The 21,765-nt window shown below is 41.5% G+C and overlaps 1 long non-coding RNA gene across 1 annotated transcript; it reads left to right on the forward strand.

Moving 5' to 3' along the window:
• Window positions 1-6,815: 6,815 nt before the first annotated feature.
• LOC123727774 (uncharacterized) lies at window positions 6,816-21,391 on the forward strand. The gene is made up of 3 exons (XR_006759650.1): window positions 6,816-7,083; window positions 7,508-7,606; window positions 21,276-21,391. It is a non-coding gene; the product is annotated as an uncharacterized lncRNA (long non-coding RNA).
• The last annotated feature ends 374 nt before the right edge of the window (window positions 21,392-21,765 follow it).

The following is a 21,765-nucleotide window of genomic DNA, read 5'->3' on the forward strand; positions in this document are numbered from 1 at the left end:
CTCTCTCTCTCTGCCTGTGAAGACACAATGATGAATGAGTGTTATCCAGTCTTCTCTCTCTCTCTCTGCATGTGAAGACACAATGATGACTGAGTGTTATCCAGTCTTCTCTCTCTCTCTCTCTGACTGTGAAGACACAGATGACTGAGTGTTATCCAGTCTTCTCTCTCTGTCTGTGAAGACACAATGATGACTGAGTGTTATCCAGTCTTCTCTCTCTGCCTGTGAAGACAAAATGATGACTGAGTGTTATCCAGTCTTCTCTCTCTCTGCCTGTGAAGACACAATGATGACTGAGTTTTATCCAGTCTTCTCTCTCTCTCTGTCTGTGATGACACAATGATGACTGAGTGTTATCCAGTCTTCTCTCTCTCTGTCTGTGATGACACAATGATGACTGAGTGTTATCCAGTCTTCTCTCTCTCTGTCTGTGAAGACACAATGATGACTGAGTGTTATCCAGTCTTCTCTCTCTATGCCTGTGAAGACACAATGATGACTGAGTGTTATCCAGTCTTCTCTCTCTCTCTGCCTGTGAAGACACAATGATGACTGAGTGTTATCCAGTCTCTCTCTCTGACTGTGAAGACACAATGATGACTGAGTGTTATCCAGTCTTCTCTCTCTCTCTGCCTGTGAAGACACAATGATGAATGAGTGTTATCCAGTCTTCTCTCTCTCTGTCTGTGAAGACAAAATGATGACTGAGTGTTAACCAGTCTTCTCTCTCTCTCTCTTTCTGTGAAGACACAATGATGACTGTTTGTTATCCAGTCTTCTCTCTCTGTCAGTGAAGACACAAGGATGACTGAGTGTTATCCAGTCTTCTCTCTCTGTCTGTGAAGACAAAATGATGACTGAGTGTTATCCAGTCTTCTCTCTCTGCCTGTGAAGACACAATGATGACTGAGTTTTATCCAGTCTTCTCTCTCTCTCTGTCTGTGATGACACTATGATGACTGATCGTTATCCAGTCTTCTCTCTCTCTGTCTGTGATGACACAATGATGACTGAGTGTTATCCAGTCTTCTCTCTCTCTCTCTGTCTGTGAAGACACAATGATGACTGAGTGTTATCCAGTCTTCTCTCTCTCTGCCTGTGAAGACACAATGATGACTGAGTGTTATCCAGTCTTCTCTCTCTCTCTGCCTGTGAAGACACAATGATGACAGTGTTATCCAGTCTTCTCTCTCTCTGACTGTGAAGACACAATGATGACTGAGTGTTATCCAGTCTTCTCTCTCTCTCTGCCTGTGAAGACACAATGATGACTGAGTGTTATCCAGTCTTCTCTCTCTCTCTCTGCCTGTGAAGACACAATGATGACTGAGTGTTATCCAGTCTTCTCTCTCTGTCTGTCAAGACACAATGATGACTGAGTGTTATCCAGTCTTCTCTCTCTCTGCCTGTGAAGACACAATGATGACTGAGTGTTATCCAGTCTTCTCTCTCTCTGCCTGTGATGACACAATGATGACTGAGTGTTATCCAGTCTTTCTCTCTCTGTCTGTGAAGACACAATGATGACTGAGTGTTATCCAGTCTTCTCTCTCTCTGTCTGTGAACACACAATGATGACTGAGTGTTATCCAGTCTTCTCTCTCTCTCTGCCTGTGAAGACACAATGATGACTGAGTGTTATCCAGTCTTCTCTCTCTCTCTGCCTGTGAAGACACAATGATGACTGAGTGTTATCCAGTCTTTCTCTCTCTCTCTGCCTGTGAAGACACAATGATGACTGAGTGTTATCCAGTCTTCTCTCTCTCTCTGTCTGTGAAGACACAATGATGAGTGTTATCCAGTCTTCTCTCTGACTATGAAGACACAATGATGACTGAGTGTTATCCAGTCTTCTCTCTGACTGTCAAGACACAATGATGACTAAGTGTTATCCAGTCTTCTCTCTCTGCCTGTGATGTCACAACGATGACTGAGTGTTATCCAGTCTTCTCTCTGCCTGTGATGACACAATGATGACTGAGTGTTATCCAGTCTTCTCTCTCTGTCAGTGAAGACACAATGATGACTGAGTGTTATCCAGTCTTCTCTCTTTGCCTGTGAAGACACAATGATGACTGAGTGTTATCCAGTCTTCTCTCTTTGCCTGTGAAGACACAATGATGACTGAGTGTTATCCAGTCTTCTCTCTCTCTGCTTGTGATGTCACAATGATGACTGAGTGTTATCCAGTCTTCTCTCTCGCTCTCTGTCTGTGATGACACTATAATGACTGAGTGTTATCCAGTCTTCTCTCTCTCTGTCTGTGATGACACAATGATGACTGAGTGTTATCCAGTCTTCTCTCTCTCTCTGTCTGTGAAGACACAATGATGACAGTGTTATCCAGTCTTCTCTCTGACTGTGAAGACACAATGATGACTGAGTGTTATCCAGTCTTCTCTCTCTGCCTGTGAAGACACAATGATGACTGAGTGTTATCCAGTCTTCTCTCTCTGTCTGTGAAGACACAATGAGATGACAGTGTTATCCAGTCTTCTCTCTGACTATGAAGACACACTGATGACTGAGTGTTATCCGGTCTTCTCTCTGACTGTGAAGACACAATGATGACTGAGTGTTATCCAGTCTTATCTCTCTCTCTGTCTGTGATGACACAATGATGACTGAGTGTTATCCAGTCTTCTCTCTTCTGTCTGTGAAGACACAATGATGACTGAGTGTTATCCAGTCTTCTCTCTCTGTCTGTGAAGACACAATGATGACTGAGTGTTATCCAGTCTTCTCTCTCTCTGTCTGTGAAGACACAATGATGACTGAGTGTTATCCAGTCTTCTCTCTCTCTGCCTGTGAAGACACAATGATGACTGAGTGTTATCCAGTCTTCTCTCTCTCTCTGCCTGTGAAGACACAATGATGACTGAGTGTTATCCAGTCTTCTCTCTCTCTCTGTCTGTGAAGACACAATGATGACTGAGTGTTATCCAGTCTTCTCTCTCTGTCTGTGAAGACACAATGATGACTGAGTGTTATCCAGTCTTCTCTCTCTCTCTCTGCCTGTGAAGACACAATGATGACTGAGTGTTATCCAGTCTTCTCTCTCTGTCTGTGAAGACACAATGATGACTGAGTGTTATCCAGTCTTCTCTCTCTGTCAGTGAAGACACAATGATGACTGAGTGTTATCCAGTCTTCTCTCTCTGCCTGTGAAGACAAAATGATGACTGAGTGTTATCCAGTCTTCTCTCTCTCTGCCTGTCATGACACAATGATGACTGAGTGTTATCCAGTCTTCTCTCTCTCTGTCTTTGATGTCACAATGATGACTGAGTTTTATCCAGTCTTCTCTCTCTCTCTGTCTGTGATGACACTATGATGACTGATCGTTATCCAGTCTTCTCTCTCTCTGTCTGTGATGACACAATGATGACTGAGTGTTATCCAGTCTTCTCTCTCTCTCTCTGTCTGTGAAGACACAATGATGACTGAGTGTTATCCAGTCTTCTCTCTCTCTGCCTGTGAAGACACAATGATGACTGAGTGTTATCCAGTCTTCTCTCTGACTGTGAAGACACAATGATGACTGAGTGTTATCCAGTCTTTCTCTCTCTCTCTGACTGTGAAGACACAATGACGACTGAGTGTTATCCAGTCTTCTCTCTCTCTCTGTCTGTGAAGACACAATGATGACTGAGTGTTATCCAGTCTTCTCTCTCTGTCTGTGAAGACACAATGATGATTGAGTGTTATCCAGTCTTGTCTCTCTCTCTGTCTGTGAAGACACAATGATGACTGAGTGTTATCCAGTCTTCTCTCTCTGCCTGTGAAGACACAATGATGACTGAGTGTTATCCAGTCTTCTCTCTCTCTGCCTGTGAAGACACAATGATGACTGAGTGTTATCCAGTCTTCTCTCTCTGCCTGTGAAGACACAATGATGACTGAGTGTTATCCAGTCTCTCTCTCTCTCTCTGCCTGTGAAGACACAATGATGACTGAGTGTTATCCAGTCTTCTCTCTCTGTCTGTGAAGACACAATGATGACTGAGTGTTATCCAGTCTTCTCTCTCTCTCTCTGTCTGTGAAGACACAATGATGACTGAGTGTTATCCAGTCTTCTCTCTCTGCCTGTGAAGACACAATGATGACTGAGTGTTATCCAGTCTTATCTCTCTCTCTGCCTGTGAAGACACAATGATGACTGAGTGTTATCCAGTCTTCTCTCTCTCTGTCTGTGAAGACACAATGATGACTGAGTGTTATCCAGTCTTCTCTCTCTCTGCCTGTGAAGACACAATGATGACTGAGTGTTATCCAGTCTTCTCTCTCTCTCTGCCTGTGAAGACACAATGATGACTGAGTGTTATCCAGTCTTCTCTCTCTCTCTGTCTGTGAAGACACAATGATGACTGAGTGTTATCCAGTCTCTCTCTCTCTGCCTGTGAAGACACAAGATGACTGAGTGTTATCCAGTCTTCTCTCTCTGTCTGTGAAGACACAATGATGACTGAGTGTTATCCAGTCTTCTCTCTCTGCCTGTGATGACACAATGATGACTGAGTGTTATCCAGTCTTCTCTCTCTCTGTCTGTGAAGACACAATGATGACTGAGTGTTATCCAGTCTAATCTCTCTCTCTGTCTGTGATCACACAATGATGACTGAGGGTTATACAGTCTTCTCTCTCTCTCTCTCTCTGCCTGTGAAGACACAATGATGACTGAGTGTTATCCAGTCTTCTCTCTCTCTCTCTCTCTGCCTGTGAAGACACAATGATGACTGAGTGTTATCCAGTCTTTCTCTCTCTCTCTGCCTGTGAAGACACAATGATGACTGAGTGTTTTCCAGTTCTCTCTCTGCCTGTGAAGACAGAGATGACTGAGTGTTATCCAGTCTTCTCTCTCTGATTGTGAAGACACAATGATGACTGAGTGTTATCCAGTCTTCTCTCTCTGCCTGTGAAGACACAATGATGACTGAGTGTTATCCAGTCTTCTCTCTCTGCCTGTGAAGACAAAATGATGACTGAGTGTCATCCAGTCTTCTCTCTGCCTGTCATGACACAATGATGACTGAGTGTTATCCAGTCTTCTTTTTCTCTGTATTTGATGTCACAATGATGACTGAGTTGTATCCAGTCTTCTCTCTCTCTCTGTCTGTGATGACACAATGATGACTGAGTGTTATCCAGTCTTCTCTCTCTCTCTCTCTCTCTCTGTCTGTGAAGACACAATGATGACAGTGTTATCCAGTCTCTCTCTCTCTGACTGCGAAGACACAATGATGACTGAGAGTTATCCAGTCTTCTCTCTCTCTCTCTGCCTGTGAAGACACAATGATGACTGAGTGTAATCCAGTCTTCTCTCTCTCTCTCTCTTCCTGTGAAGACACAATGATGACTGAGTGTTATCCAGTCTTCTCTCTCTCTCTCTGCCTGTGAAGACACAATGATGACTGAGTGTTATCCAGTCTTCTCTCTCTCTCTGCCTGTGAAGACACAATGATGACTGAGTGTTTTCCAGTTTTCTCTCTCTGCCTGTGAAGACACAGATGACTGAGTGTTATCCAGTCTTCTCTCTCTGTCTGTGAAGACACAATGATGACTGAGTGTTATCCAGTCTTCTCTCTCTCTGTCTTTGATGTCACAATGATGACTGAGTTTTATCCAGTCTTCTCTCTCTCTCTCTGTCTGTGATGACACTATGATGACTGATCGTTATCCAGTCTTCTCTCTCTCTGTCTGTGATGACACAATGATGACTGAGTGTTATCCAGTCTTCTCTCTCTCTCTGTCTGTGAAGACACAATGATGACATTGTTATCCAGTCTTCTCTCTCTCTGCCTGTGAAGACACAATGATGACTGAGTGTTATCCAGTCTTCTCTCTCTCTCTGCCTGTGAATACACAATGATGACTGAGTGTTATCCAGTCTTCTCTTTCTGCTTATGAAGACACAATGATGACTGAGTGTTATCAAGTCTTCTCTCTCTCTGTCTGTGAAGACACAATGATGACCTTCTCAAATTGCACCTTAAAATGGAGCCCTATTGGCCCTGGTCAAAGTTGTACACTACAGTATGTAGGGAATAGGGTGTTTTAGAGCTCTGGTCAAAGTAGTGCACTACAGTATGTATGGAATAGGGTGCTATAGAGCTCTGGTCATAGTAGTACACTACAGTATGTAGGGAATAGGGTGTTATAGAGCTCTGGACAAAGTATTGCACAATATAGGGAATAGGGTGTTATAGAGCTCTGGTCTAAAGTATTGCACAATATAGGGAATTGGTTCCCACTTGGGACAGAGCTCAGGCTTGAATCACTGGTCCTGGAGACTGCTAGTTGTTCATACGTTATTGTTTTTAATGATTAACCGTGAAATGCAGTGGGCTGAATCAGGGTCACACAGTGTTTGTTGGTAGTCTTAAAGAAATATCTACTTTGAAACAAAGGTCTGGACCTCACACACATGGTTATGGGCTTAAAGAAAGAAGACACTTGTACCATGTCAGATATACAGTTGAAATGTATTACAATTAGAGATGCATCCCAATATCACACTTTATATACATCACAGAAGACTGAACTATAACAAAAACATTTTACATAGAAACATCAGATTTTCGGCCTTAAAAAACAATTAATGTTTATTAATTATGAAGTTAGATAAAATATGAATAACATTCCCCCATGAGGTCACTAGGTAATCTGACCTCAGGAAAGGACTCCAGGTAATAATGATAAAATATGAATAACATTCCACCATGAGGTCACTAGGTAATCTGACTGCAGGAAAGGACTCCAGGTAATAATGATAAAATATGAATTACATTCCACCATGAGGTCACTAGGTAATCTGACTGCAGGAAAGCGGTAGCTACACAGAGATGTTATTGGAAACCCATGGCTTTTCTCGAAAACAGGTTTAACTGGTTTTCTGATTATGCTGACATGGGGTCAGTGCCTCTAAACTTTAACAGAACTGTTGGAATCCTACATTAATCAGTAACAGAAAGTACACAAAGTGTCTTGACATTGGGGAGGTGAATAAACCGTTCCCAAGGTTTCTCAACACAAAGGAAATTCTCACTAATTTGACATGTTCTGGTTTTGAATTCAGGCTGCAAGGTAAGGATCCTACCAGGGATTATTTATGTGTGATGTTGGTAGAATGTTGTAGATACAGAGTCACTTGTCATCAGAAAGGTGCTCTCTCAGCAGAACGGAAAATATTGAATTGACTTGACATGTTCTGGTTGTGAATTCGGTCTACAAGGTAAGACTCTTCCCAGGGATTATTGTAAAGTGTGTAGGGACATTAAATGTATGGTTTTATTTTAGTATAGTGAATGACAGTAAAACACTCAGATCTAACAGTCCATTTCACCTGGGACAGCTACGTGACAGTTCAATCATACAAAATGTCGCTAACTGGGCGTAGGCAATATAATAAAAAAGCATGTTGTTCATATTTTCGTATATTGTGGTTATTTTACCATTTCTATATCTTTTAATGTATTATAGTTCAATGACATGTTGGATCTCTATTTAGGGGTCAGTGCTCGAAAATGAGTCTCTCTGGGGAGAGAGAGGAGGGGGGCCCTGCCTCTAAAATGACTCTCTCGGGCGAACATGACCCCGAAGCTAAGAGGTGAGATTACAATTTTGTTTATTAATTAATGAAGAGTTTATATCCAAAACGCTATATCCATAATTTCTTCACATTTGGGTTTTTTCATCAGAAATTAAGGCTTCTGGGTACCTTCATGTGTGTGTAAAATATTACTGTTCTAAGATTCATAGATTTTAGTGTCTGATATTTTGTCCTAAACGTCAACTGAGCGGCGCAGAGACACCATTCAAATGTGTGCAGACTCGTTACAACTCCATCTGTAAACACAAAGTGATTTTGTCCGTCTGTGACCAAGAGAGTGGTCTTAGTTAAATTCTATGAAATTATTTAGTATTTTTTTCATTTTGGGGGCTGAACATCACAGCGAATATTGTTACATCACAGCAAGATGAAACTAATATTGTTACATTGTCTAGATTCTCCCGTTTCATTTGATCGATAGAGCCCCACAGTGGAGGTGTTATAATACCCATAACACCTAGTGGTCAAACAGGGAAATGGTTCCAATAGTTTTATAGAGCCCCACAGTGGAGGTGTCATAATACCCATAACACCTAGCGGTCAAACAGGGAAATGGTTCCAAAAGTTTTATACAGCCCCACAGTGGAGGTGTCATAATACCCATAACACCTAGCGGTCAAACAGGGAAATGGTTCCAATAGTTTTATAGAGCCCCACAGTGGAGGTGTCATAATACCCATAACACCTAGCGGTCAAACAAGGAAATGGTTCCAATAGTTTTATAGAGCCCCACAGTGGAGGTGTCATAATACCCATAACATCTAGTGGTCAAACAGGGAAATGGTTCCAATAGTTTTATAGAGCCCCACAGTGGAGGTGTCATAATACCCATAAAACCTAGTGGTCAAACAGGGAAATGGTTCCAATAGTTTTATAGAGCCCCACAGTGGAGGTGTCATAATACCCATAACACCTAGTGGTCAAATAGGGAAATGGTTCCAATAGTTTTATAGAGCCCCACAGTGGAGGTGTCATAATACCCATTACACCTAGTGGTCAAACAGGGAAATGGTTCCAATAGTTTTATACAGCCCCACAGTGGAGGTGTCATAATACCCATAACACCTAGCGGTCAAACAAGGAAATGGTTCCAATAGTTTTATAGAGCCCCACAGTGGAGGTGTCATAATACCCATAACACCTAGTGGTCAAACAGGGAAATAGTTCCAATAGTTTTATAGAGCCCCACAGTGGAGGTGTCATAATACCCATAACACCTAGTGGTCAAACAGGGAAATGGTTCCAATAGTTTTATAGAGCCCCACAGTGGAGGTGTAATAATACCCATAACACCTAGTGGTCAAACAGGGAAATGGTTCCAATAGTTATATAGAGCCCCACAGTGGAGGTGTTATAGTACCCATAACACCTAGTGGTCAAACAGGGAAATGGTTCCAATAGTTTTATAGAGCCCCACAGTGGAGGTGTCATAATACCCATAACACCTAGTGGTCAAACAGGGAAATGGTTCCAATAGTTTTATAGAGCCCCACAGTGGAGGTGTCATAATACCCATAACACCTAGTGGTCAAACAGGGAAATGGTTCCAATAGTTTTATAGAGCCCCACAGTGGAGGTGTCATAATACCCATAACACCTAGTGGTCAAACAGGGAAATGGTTCCAATAGTTTTATACAGCCCCACAGTGGAGGTGTCATAATACCCATAACACCTAGTGGTCAAACAGGGAAATGGTTCCAATAGTTTTTCCAATAAAAAACATGAGCTGTCGCACACCCAGATAATTTTTATTTATGTGGAGGTTCTGACTAATGGCTAAACTATGAACTATAAAAAATAGAGTCCCACACTCCATATATAAACTCCCAGTAATTTATTGGGTATTTACCAACGTTTCAGCATCACTGTTCCTTCTTCAGGGTGATGTCATGAATACTTCAACCAGGTTATGTAGACAAACAGTGCAATTAGTGCAACCAATGGCAATAGTGAGGGGTGTGTCATAATTGTTAAGTTAAATAGAATGAATTGAGTGAAACTGTTAAAAAACTATAGTTTATGGCATATTAAATATATTAGGCTATTAGGCTAAGAATATATTAGGCTAAGAATATATCCATTTAAAGAGAGAATTATTCAAAAGAATGCCCTGAGATCAAAGTCAATATTCAGACCACTAGGGGCCCATGTTTTTAGACAGGATATCCAGTAAGCCTCCCTTTGTAGTAGTAGGATCTCCATGTTACCTCCTCTCCTTGGTGGAGCAACATGCTCAATGCCTGTGTATTTGAGGGAGGAGATTGGATGGGTAGCTTCAACAAAGTGAGCTGCTACTGGATAGTCAATGTTCTGACACCTGATTGAGCTGCGGTGTTCAGCTATGCGCTGTTTTAATTGTCTTTTCGTTTGTCCTACGTAGGCATCCACATGAAAAGGTGTTGAGATAGATTATTCCCTTGGTCTTGCATGAGGTGATCCCTCTAACAGGGATTTTTCTACCTGTATGTTGATGTCTGAAGATGGATGTTTTTATAGTGCTGTTGCACTGTGCGCATGAGCCACGTTTGTAGTTCCCATTTGGAATGGGTGTCAAGAGTGTCTGAATGGGCTCAGGGGGCAGGTCAGATCTCACCAAGATATCTCCAATATTGTGACCACGCTTATAGACCACCAGTGGGGGTTCCTTATAGACCACCAGTGGGGGTTCCTTACAGACCACCAGTGGGGGTTCCTTATAGACCACCAGTGGGGGTTCCTTATAGACAACAAGTTGGGGTTCCTTATAGACCACCAGTGGGGGTTCCTTATAGACCACCAGTGGGGGTTCCTTATAGACCACCAGTGGGGGTTCCTTATAGACCACAAGTGGGGGTTCCTTATAGACAACCAGTGGGGGTTCCTTATAGACCTCCAGTGGGGGTTCCTTATAGAACACCAGTTGGGGTTCCATATAGAGCACCAGTGGGGGTTCCTTATAGACCACCAGTGGGGGTTCCTTATAGACCACAAGTGGGGGTTCCTTACAGACCACCAGTGGGGGTTCCTTACAGACCACCAGTGGGGTTCCTTATAGACCACCAGTGGGGGTTCCTTATAGACCACCAGTGGGGGTCCCTTATAGACCACCAGTGGGGTTCCTTATAGACCACCAGTGGGGTTCCTTATAGACCACCAGTGGGGGTTCCTTATAGACCACCAGTGGGAGTTCCTTATAGATCACCAGTGGGGGTTCCTTATAGACCACCAGTGGGGGTTCCTTATAGACCACCAGTGGGGGTTCCTTATAGACCACCAGTGGGGGTTCCTTATAGACTACCAGTGGGTGTTCCTTATAGACCACCAGTGGGGGTTCCTTGAAGAGGTGTGCGTTTATTTTTGTCTGATTGTAGAATATTCCAGTGCTTTTTCAGTATTGCTATCTATCAGAATACTTGGTGTACTTGGTGCAAAAGACGGTTGTTTTTCTTCTTTGGTTGAGTTGTTAGTAATTCCCCTCTTGGTTTTTTAGATATTTTCATCATTGCAGCATCAAGAGTTCTGTCCTTTTAGCCTCTCATTTTGAATTTATCTGTAACTTCTTAGCATTGCTGTCAAAATCCAAAAGTTTTTCTACCATACAGCTTTCGCATAGGGAATTGTAGTAACACTTAAAATAAGGGATGTGTTTTGTGTAGGATGGGGTGGTGCGGCAGTCCTTGTGGGCAAATTTTGTCATCAAAGTCTGTCATTTTCTGGATTTATGGTGTTTACAAGACAACTGTGAACTGGGAAGTTCGAATTATGACATCAGTGATCTTCAGGTCGGAGCTCTAGAAAGAGGCCCAAGTCCCCCACTTGGAATTTCGAGTTGGATGACCGTTCAAACCGTATTTTCTCAGTCGGAGCTCATTTTTTTCAGAGTTTCTAGTTGTCCTGAACTCACTGAAGTCGGAGATTTCCCAGTTTCCAGTTGTTTTGAACGAAGCAGAAGTCATGCTGGATTCACAGCACGGCCAATTTATTCAACCTTTTCTGTCCCATGGTGTTGCATGTGAATGTTTATCCTTTTAAGCTTGGAAAAGAGACCCTTAAACTCAGAATTGGACCACACACCCTCTCCACTGAATTGCTGGCTAGTGACTGCTTTGCAATGCGTGCAGTTAGCCACTAATTCCTTCCAAACCACTCATTGCTAGCTAAGATTTTGAACGTATGATGTTGACATGATCAGTCCAATCAAAGCTAAGGTAGATGTGATTTGACAATTTTATCTGTGGCCAATGACCTTGAGCCTTTTGGATGGGCACTTCTAATGTAACTCTATGGCAGCACCCAATGGGCTGGAATTCTCGAGCTCTCCCTGTAGATTTTGCGGTGACGTAGTGTCTCCATGAGTGACAGAACACCAAGCCAATCAAGGCGCAACTACAGAACATTACCAACCCCTACGCTCAGTATTTTCCTCTGGCTGCCCCTCCACCACAGAAAGCACTGAGCTAGGCTGAAACACCTGCATTTAGGAGCTGCCTAACTCAAGACAACAACAAAAAAGCATGTTTGTATGCAGCTTTATTATTATTTGTTTTACATTGTATGCAAACTAATATGTGACACGTATTAACTAGGCAAGTCAGTACAAATTCTTATTTACAATGATGCCTACCCCGGCCAAACCCGGACGACGCTGGGCCAATTGTGTGCCTCCCTATGGGACTCCCAATCACGGACGGATTCGAACCAGGTACTGGCAGTGTGTTAGAAGACTGTGCCAGTCGGGTGCCAATGTATATTGTATGTTGACTTTGACATTTTGTGGCTTTCTGATTTACAATATAAAAGAATATAAATATGAAGACTCGTATTTCACTTACCAGTCTAATGTAACGTTAGCAGGTAACGTTAGCATCCTCTCCTTTAGCTGTTGTCTCAAAAAAATGTATGCAAGAATATCGTCAAAAATCTCTATACTTGGACATTGATTTAGCTTTTCCAGTATTAGTAGCCATATTGTAAGTTCAAAATTGGCAAAACACTTCGTTTTCATAACTTTCATAACTCACAGATATGCGTAACGCGCTTCGCCATATATTTGCATAAATGGCCTAAAGGAATTAGCCTCCTGGCGCGCAAGGTAAGCAATTGTGGTGGGATAGGTGGGGCAGGTTTGAGACTGATCTAAGGAATTAACAAGAAAAATACACTTTATTTCTCAGCTGCCTCACCAATGTCTGTATGTGAATAAATAACTTTTAATTGCTAAATATTTCCAATAGATGGGAGTATCAGACCACAAAGCATCAGTTATAGGCTACAAGCAGCAATATGATTGACATAAAATAGCATGCAACCCCAGACTATATGTCCCATGATTTTCTAAAATGGTCACTCATTACTTTAGTTCGCTATATATCTCGTATTAGGCCTGTGTTGCTTTCGGGAGAACAAAAATATTCTGACAATAGCAGGTATTGAACCCTGGTAAATAATCACTACTCAGAACCTCAACCTCAGTATACATGCATTATAAAAAAATCATCTTAATATTTTATATTGGGAGTAAACAACCTCAACATTGGAATAGAAAGACAAGTTTAAATTACATCACGCATTTAGCAAATTTACCTCAACATGCCCCTCGCGAAGGCAGAGTGATGACACAAGCTTTTTAGTGGGGCTGAGTTGACTACTAGCAAGAGAAGGCAGAGCGGCTTGATGCTGGCTGATGAATTTCACTATCAATGTACAAGGAAAATACGTTTTTCTCAACCAGAGGTGACTGAATGAATGTTCAGGCTTATCGATAATCGTTATAGTAATGAAGTATAATTTCAAAACATGAGCATAAAAACAGGTAATAATTAACATGAATCATCATTATATTACGTCACAGTAATCTATTAAATGCTTTTTCAGTCCTTCCTCTTGCGTTAGCAGTGTGGAAAGGGACAGAAAGAAGAGCACACAGGAGTTTTCCTGTGAGGGGGAGTGGTGATGTATCAAGGAAGAAAACTAAATTAATCTTCTGAAATGTCATTTGTGGGCTTATGTTGCCATCTATTGGAATTCTGTAGCAACTGCAGTAGTGCTGAATAATGTGTAATTCCTTACTAAAGTAGTAATTACTCAGAATTGCAAAATATACAATTTTCTAGTTCATTTTACCACCTACAACCACAAAATAAAAATGTATTGCATAACAAACAATGAAGCTGACATAAACCAAAAACATCATACATTTAGTTAACCTCTGTAGGGTCGGCGGGACGAAATTGTCCCACCTACGTAACAGCCAGTGGAATCCTGTGGCGCGTTATTCAAATACCTTAGAAATGCTATTACTTCAATTTCTCAAACGTATGACTATTTTACACCATTTTAAAGACAAGGCTCTCGTTAACTTCTTGGGGCTATGTGGGACGCTAGCGTGCCACCCGTGGTGCACCCTATCAACAGCAGGTGCATTTCAAGAGCGGCAAATTTGAAACCAAATAAATGTCAAAATTCTAATTTTTCAAACATACAACTATCTTACACCCTTTGAAAGATAAACATCTCCTTAATCTAACCACGTTGTCCGATTTCAAAAAGGTTTTACGGCGAAAGCATAAAGTTAGATTATGTTAGGAGAGTACATTGACAATAGCTGTGTGTAATGTTTTGTCAATTCAAAAACAGGGTCACCAAAACCATAAAACCAGCTAAAATGATGCACTAACCTTTTACAATCTCCATCAGATGACACTCCTAGGACATTATGTTAGACAATGCATGCATTTTTAGTTCTATCAAGTTCATAATTATATCCAAAAACAGCGTTTTACTATGGCATTGATGTTGAGGAAATCGTTTCCCTCCAATAACCGGCAGTCAAGTCAGCACCACAAATTAAATAATTAAAATTAGAAAACATTGGTAAAATATTATATTGTCATCTAAAGAATTATAGATTTACATCTCTTGAACGCAATCAACTTGCCAGATTTAAAAATAACCTTACTGGGAAATCACACTTTGCAATAATCTGAGCACTGCGCCCAGAAAAATACGCGTTGCGATACAGACTAGCCGCCATGTTGGGGAGATCTAAAATCGAAAATACTATGTAAATAATCCATTACCTTTGATTCTCTTCATCAGATGTCACTTCCAGGTATCATAGGTCCATAACGAATGTAGTTTTGTTCAAAAAAGCTCATCATTTATGTCCAAAAATCTCCGTCTTGTTAGCACATGATCTAAGCCCGCCGGACTTCTCGTCATGAACGAGGGGAAAAAATATATTTACGTTCGTTCAAACATGTCAAACGTTGTATAGCATAAATCATTAGGGCCTTTTTTAACCAGAACATGAATAATATTCAAGGTGGACGAATGCATTCTCTTTTATAACGTATTGGAACGAGGGTACCCAACATGAACTCGCGCGCCAGAGTCTAATCGGCCATCACCGTTCCATGGCTCTTGTTCGGTCAGATCTCACAGTAAAAGACTCAAAACACTTTGTAAAGGCTGGTGACATCTAGTGGAAGCAATAGGAAGTGCCAAAACATTAATCAACCCCTGTGTGTTTCAATGGCATAGGCTTAAAGGTAATTCAACACATCAGGTATCCACTTCCTGTCAGAAAATGTCTCAGGGTTTTGCCTGCCAAATGAGTTCTGTTATACTCACAGACACCATTCAAACAGTTTTAGAAACTTTAGGGTGTTTTCTATCCATATATAATAAGTATATGCATATTCTAGTTACTGGGTAGGATTAGTAACCAGATTAAATCGGGTACGTTTTTTTATCCAGCCGTGAAAATACTGCCCCCTAGCCCCAACAAGGACTATAGTATGTTTAGTCCACAGAGGTCTTAACCTACAGAATGACTATAGTATGCTTAGTCCACAGAGGTCTTAACCTACAGAAGGACTATAGTGTGTTGTAGATACTTTAGTCCACAGAGGTCTTAACCTACAGAATGACTATAGTATGCTTAGTCCATAGAGGTCTTAACCTACAGAAGGACTATAGTATGTTGTAGATACTTTAGTCTCCAGAGGTCTTAATCTACAGAAGGACTATAGTATGTTTAGTCCCAGAGGTCTTAACCTACAGAAGGACTATAGTATGTTTGGTCCCAGAGGTCTTAACCTACAGAAGGACTATAGTATGCTGTAGATACTTTTGTCCACAGAGGTCTTAACCTACAGAAGGACTATAGTATGTTGTAGATACTTTAGTCTCCAGAGGTCTTAATCTACAGAAGGACTATAGTATGTTTATTCCCAGAGGTCTTAACCTACAGAAGGACTATAGTATGTTTAGTCCCAGGGGTCTTAACCTAAAGAAGGACTATAGTATGTTTAGTCCCAGAGGTCTTAACCTACAGAAGGATAATAGTATGTTTAGTCGCCAGAGGTCTTAACCTAGAGGACTATTGTATATTATAGATACTTTAGTCCCAGAGGTCTTAACCTACAGAAGGACTATAGTATGTTTAGTCCCCAGAGGTCTTAACCTACAGAAGGACTACAGTATGTTGTAGATACTTCAGTCCCAGAGGTCTTAATCTACAGAAGGACTATAGTATGTTTAGTCCACAGAGGTCTTAACCTACAGAAGGACTATAGTATGTTTAGTCCCAGAGGTCTTAACCTACAGAAGGACTATAGTATGTTTAGTCCACAGAGGTCTTAAGCTACAGAAGGACTATAGTATGTTTAGTCCACAGAGGTCTTAACCTACAGAATGACTATAGTATGTTTAGTCCCAGAGGTCTTAACCTACAGAAGGACTATAGTATGTTTAGTCCACAGAGGTCTTAACCTACAGAAGGACTATAGTATGTTTAGTCCCAGAGGTCTTAACCTACAGAAGGACTATAGTATGTTTAGTCCCAGAGGTCTTAACCTACAGAAGGACTATAGTATGTTATAGATACTTCAGTCCCCAGAGGTCTTAACCTACAGAAGGATTATAGTATGTTTTTGTTAAAAGTCATACTTTGGCTATTGGAGCCACATGTACTTCTTGTTCATTGACGTAAAAGGTTACTAGCTCACTATTCTCTAAACCAGTTGTGTTTAACCTGTTTATTATGTAGTAATGGTTTTAAATCAGTTATATCTACTGCACTTGAAATATCCACCCCTCCCAACTTGTTGTTTATTTTCCAATACCTAATATATTGGACATGTGTTATATAGCAATGTTTTAAAATAATTATATCTACTGCAGTTGAGTTATGCTTGCCCTGTCTCCCTAACTGTTGTTCAGGTTCCATTACTGTATTTGACCACTAGGTGGAGATATTGACCACAGTAGCCCTCACCCTGAGGACCAACCTGTATAATCTACCACACCCTCTCTCATTAGCACCACCAGCTGAAGAGAGTTTCTCCCTAATTGTCTTCCCCATGCCCTACATGAACTTGTCCATTCCCTTTGTGTGATTATTCTGAGGAAGGCCATTGAAAGCTGAAACATTAATCTTTCTAAACTTTTTCTTTTCAACAATTGCATTTTTTAGTTGCACCTCTATTCACATTGGTTGAGACAAATTACACGGTAGCCTACATGTAGCAAAACAGAACTCAATTGAACATGAAATGTATTTCAATATGTTTGAAAGAGGCTTATAGCTGCTGTTTAATGCAGTCATCTCAGGTTTTCATTTTAAGCATCATTTTATATGTCGCTTGTTTGTATCGAATGCAAAGACATTGACAACTTTGTATTTGTAGTCAACTTTGTTGTGAATTTATCGGTGGTCAGAGAGAGATGGATAAACCATGTAATTCTATGTTTAGATCTTCTGTGTATAAAGTCACGCGGAAGGGTAAAAAAGCATCTAACGACTCACTCAGCTGTTCTAGTGGTCTGAGACAGGAGGTAGATTACTCAGCTGTTCTAGTGGTCTGAGGCAGGAGGTAGATTACTCAGCTGTTCTAGTGGTCTGAGGCAGGAGGTAGATTACTCAGCTGTTCTAGTGGTCTGAGACAGGAGGTAGATGACTCAGCTGTTCTAGTGGTCTGAGACAGGAGGTAGATTACTCAGCTGTTCTAGTGGTCTGAGACAGGAGGTAAATTACTCAGCTGTTCTAGTGGTCTGAGGGAGGAGGTAGATTACTCAGCTGTTCTAGTGGTCTGAGACAGAAGGTAGATTACTCAGCTGTTCTAGTGGTCTGAGACAGGAGGTAGATTACTCAGCTGTTCTAGTGGTCTGAGACAGGAGGTAGATTACTCAGCTGTTCTAGTGGTCTGAGACAGGAGGTAGATTACTCAGCTGTTCTAGTGGTCTGAGGCAGGAGGTAGATTACTCAGCTGTTCTAGTGGTCTGAGGCAGGAGGTAGATTACTCAGCTGTTCTAGTGGTCTGAGACAGGAGGTTGATTACGAGCATTTTCCAAGTGCAACGTTATTGATGGTTTTGGGAAACATCTCTTTTACGAATTCCATGCGGGTGACTGTTATCAGCACCTCACAACCCCAGGCTGAACATTCCACTCCCCATAGCCCACAACCAGAGCCTGAGAGTCTAGGGGAACCATAAACCTGCCTCTCCAACTCTCCCTGACCTGAGTGTGTTAACTCCTGGGCTACTTTATTCCCCTCTGGCTGGGTGTGGAGTCAGTGAGTCACAAACCAGTAAAATAGGTAGAGACGGGTCGCTCTCTTTCAAGCTCTGAGATTTTACGATGTTCCTATGAAGGTTCTAACGATTCATTTAGCCTTCAGATGCTTTTGGGAAACCAGGCCCTGGATAGGAACATCTGCTAAATGACAAAAGTGTCAAATGTAAATGTTTTACAAACAGATCACATATACATTTCTTGAATAATTGTAAAAATATATATATATATTGATGTCACAAATGTATAATTTGTACATATCTTTATTAAAAATGTAGTACTATGTTATATGACTGTATAAAACCTAGCAGTACTACTGATTTCTCTGAGAGGGAGATAGATATATATTATTACTGTGTAAAACCTAGTAGTACTACTGATTTCTCTGAGAGTGAGATAGATATATATTATTACTGTGTAAAACCTAGCAGTACTACTGATTTCTCTGAGAGTGAGGCAGATATATATTATTACTGTGTAAAACCTAGCATTACTACTGATTTCTATGAGAGTGAGGCAGATATATATTATTACTGTGTAAAACCTTGCAGTACTACTGATTTCTCTGAGAGTGAGGCAGATATATATTATTACTGTATAAAACCTAGCAGTACTACTGATTTCTCTGAGAGTGAGGCAGATATATATTATTACTGTATAATACCTAGCAGTACTACAGATTTCTCTGAGAGTGAGGCAGATATATATTATTACTGTATAAAACCTAGCAGTACTACTGATTTCTCTGAGAGTGAGGCAGATATATATTATTACTGTATAATACCTAGCAGTACTACTGATTTCTCTGAGAGTGAGGCAGATATATATTATTACTGTATAATACCTAGCAGTACTACTGATTTCTCTGAGAGGCAGATATATATTATTACTGTGTAAAACCTAGCAGTACTACTGATTTCTCTGAGAGTGAGGCAGATATATATTATTACTGTATAATACCTAGCAGTACTACTGATTTCTCTGAGAGTGAGACCGATATATATTATTACTGTGCAAAACCTAGCAGTACTACTGATTTCTCTGAGAGTGAGGCAGGTATATATTATTACTGTGTAAAACCTAGCAGTACTACTGATTTCACTGAGAGTGAGGCAGATATTTATTATTACTGTGTAAAACCTAGCAGTACTACTGATTTCTCTGAGAGTGAGGCAGCTATATATACACTGCTCAAAACATTAAAGGGAACACTAAAATAACACATCCTAGAAATTAATGAATGAAATAATCGTATTAAATGCTTGTTTCTTTACATAGTTGAATATGCTGACAACAAAATCAGACAAAAATAATCAATGGAAATCCAATTTATCAACCCATGGAGGTCTGGATTTGGAGTCACACTCAAAATTAAAGTGGAAAACCACACTACAGGCTGATCCAACTTTGATGTAATGTCCTTAAAACAAGTCAAAATGAGGCTCAGTAGTGTGTGTAGCCTCCACATGCCTGTATGACCTCCCTACAATGCCTGGGCATGCTCCTGATGAGGTGGCGGATGGTCTCCTGAGGGATCTCCTCCCAGACCTGGACTAAAGCATCCACCAACTCCTGGACAGTCTGTGGTGCAACTTGGTGTTGGTGGATGGAGCGAGACATGATGTCCCAGATGTGCTCAATTGGATTCAGGTCTGGAGAACGGGCGGGCCAGTCCATAGCATCAATGCATTCCTCTTGCAGGAACTGCTGACACACTCCAGCCACATGAGGTCTAGCATTGTCTTGCATTAGGAGGAACCCAGGGCCAACCGCACCAACATATGGTCTCACAAGGGGTCTGAGGATCTCATCTCGGTACCTAATGGCAGTCAGGCTACCTCTGGCGAGCACATGGAGGGCTGTGCGCCCCCCAAAGAAATGCCACCCCACACCATGACTGACCCACTGCCAAACCGGTCATGCTGGAGGATGTTGCAGGCAGCAGAACGTTCTCCACGGCGTCTCCAGACTGTCACGTCTGTCACATGTGCTCAGTGTGAACCTGCTTTCATCTGTGAAGAGCACAGGGTGCCAGTGGCGAATATGCCAATCTTGGTGTTCTCTGGCAAATGCCAAATGTCCTGCACGGTGTTGGGCTGTAAGCACAACCCCCACCTGTGGACGTCGGGCCCTCATACCACCGTCATGGAGTCTGTTTCAGACCGTTTGAGCAGACACATGCACATTTGTAGCCTGCTGGAGGTCATTTTGCAGGGCTCTGGCAGTGCTCCTCCTTGCACAAAGGCAGAGGTAGCGGTCCTGCTGCTGGGTTGTTGCCCTCCTACGGCCTCCTCCACGTCTCCTGATGTACTGTCCTGTCTCCTGGTAGCGCCTCCATGCTCTGGACACTACGCTGACAGACACAGCAAACCTTCTTGCCACAGCTCGCTTTGATGTGCCATCCTGGATGAGCTGCACTACCTGAGCCACTTGTGTGGGTTGTAGACTCCGTCTCATGCTACCACTAGAGTGAAAGCACCGACAGCATTCAAAAGTGACCAAAACATGAGCCAGGAAGCATAGGAACTGAGAAGTGGTCTGTGGTCACCACCTGCAGAACCACTCCTTTATTGGGGGTGTCTTGCTAATTGCCTATAATTTCCACCTGTTGTCTATTCCATTTGCACAACAGCATGTGAAATTTATTTTCAATCAGTGTTGCTTCCTAAGTGGACAGTTTGATTTCACAGAAGTGTGATTGACTTGGAGTTACATTGTGTTCCCTTTATTATTTTTTATTATTTATTTATTCCCTTCATTTTTTTGAGCAGTGTATTATTACTGGGTAAAACCTAGCAGTTCTACTGATTTCTCTGAGACTGAGGCAGATATATAGCATTTAGCAAAAAAACATTATTTGTCTTTCTGAAATGAAACCATCAAGTGATAGATTTTAAACAAATGTCTGTCATTGAACAATCCCATGCTATGATTAGATAGTGAAAATACACACCAATCTCTTTCATCATTTCTTTAAACAATAAAGGCAAATTTACGAACATTTCTGTAAAGTGATATGTTGCGTTTTAGAATGAAAGTCTTCTTATGTTTCCCCATCTGAGCTCAGAGTAGATGAGAGACTTAATGTTTGTCTCTGTTGTGTTGAAGACCAATCAAGCAGGAGAGACCAGCCTCCCCTGTACTCAGTTGTGTGTCCATGAAGAGTGACCGGTCTATGTATCTTCCTATATACTTTAGAGAGGGAGACTTTTCTACTGAACAAAGGTAAGAAGAACTCATGGGTAATGGTCAGTGAGTTAAACAACACTGTCTCTAGTCATTTCTCCTCTCCCATTTTCCCATTTCTTTTTGTTGTTTTCATAATCCATAGGTTAATCCTTTTGTTCATTTACATAGTCCTAAAACAATGTTAAATAAACACAACATGCCCTTCGTGTGTGTGTGTGTGTGTGTGTGTGTGTGTGTGTGTGTGTGTGTGTGTGTGTGTGTGTGTGTGTGTGTGTGTGTGTGTGTGTGTGTGTGTGTGTGTGTTTGTGTGAATCTCATGTTTTGTCCACAGAAACCAACGGGAGAGATCAGAGTCAGAGATTCTCAGTGGTCAGTCTTCCCAGAGTCATCAAACAGACCTGGCCTCCAT

This window comes from Salmo salar, chromosome ssa16 (assembly GCF_905237065.1).
Source record: "Salmo salar chromosome ssa16, Ssal_v3.1, whole genome shotgun sequence".
NCBI lineage: Eukaryota > Metazoa > Chordata > Actinopteri > Salmoniformes > Salmonidae > Salmo > Salmo salar.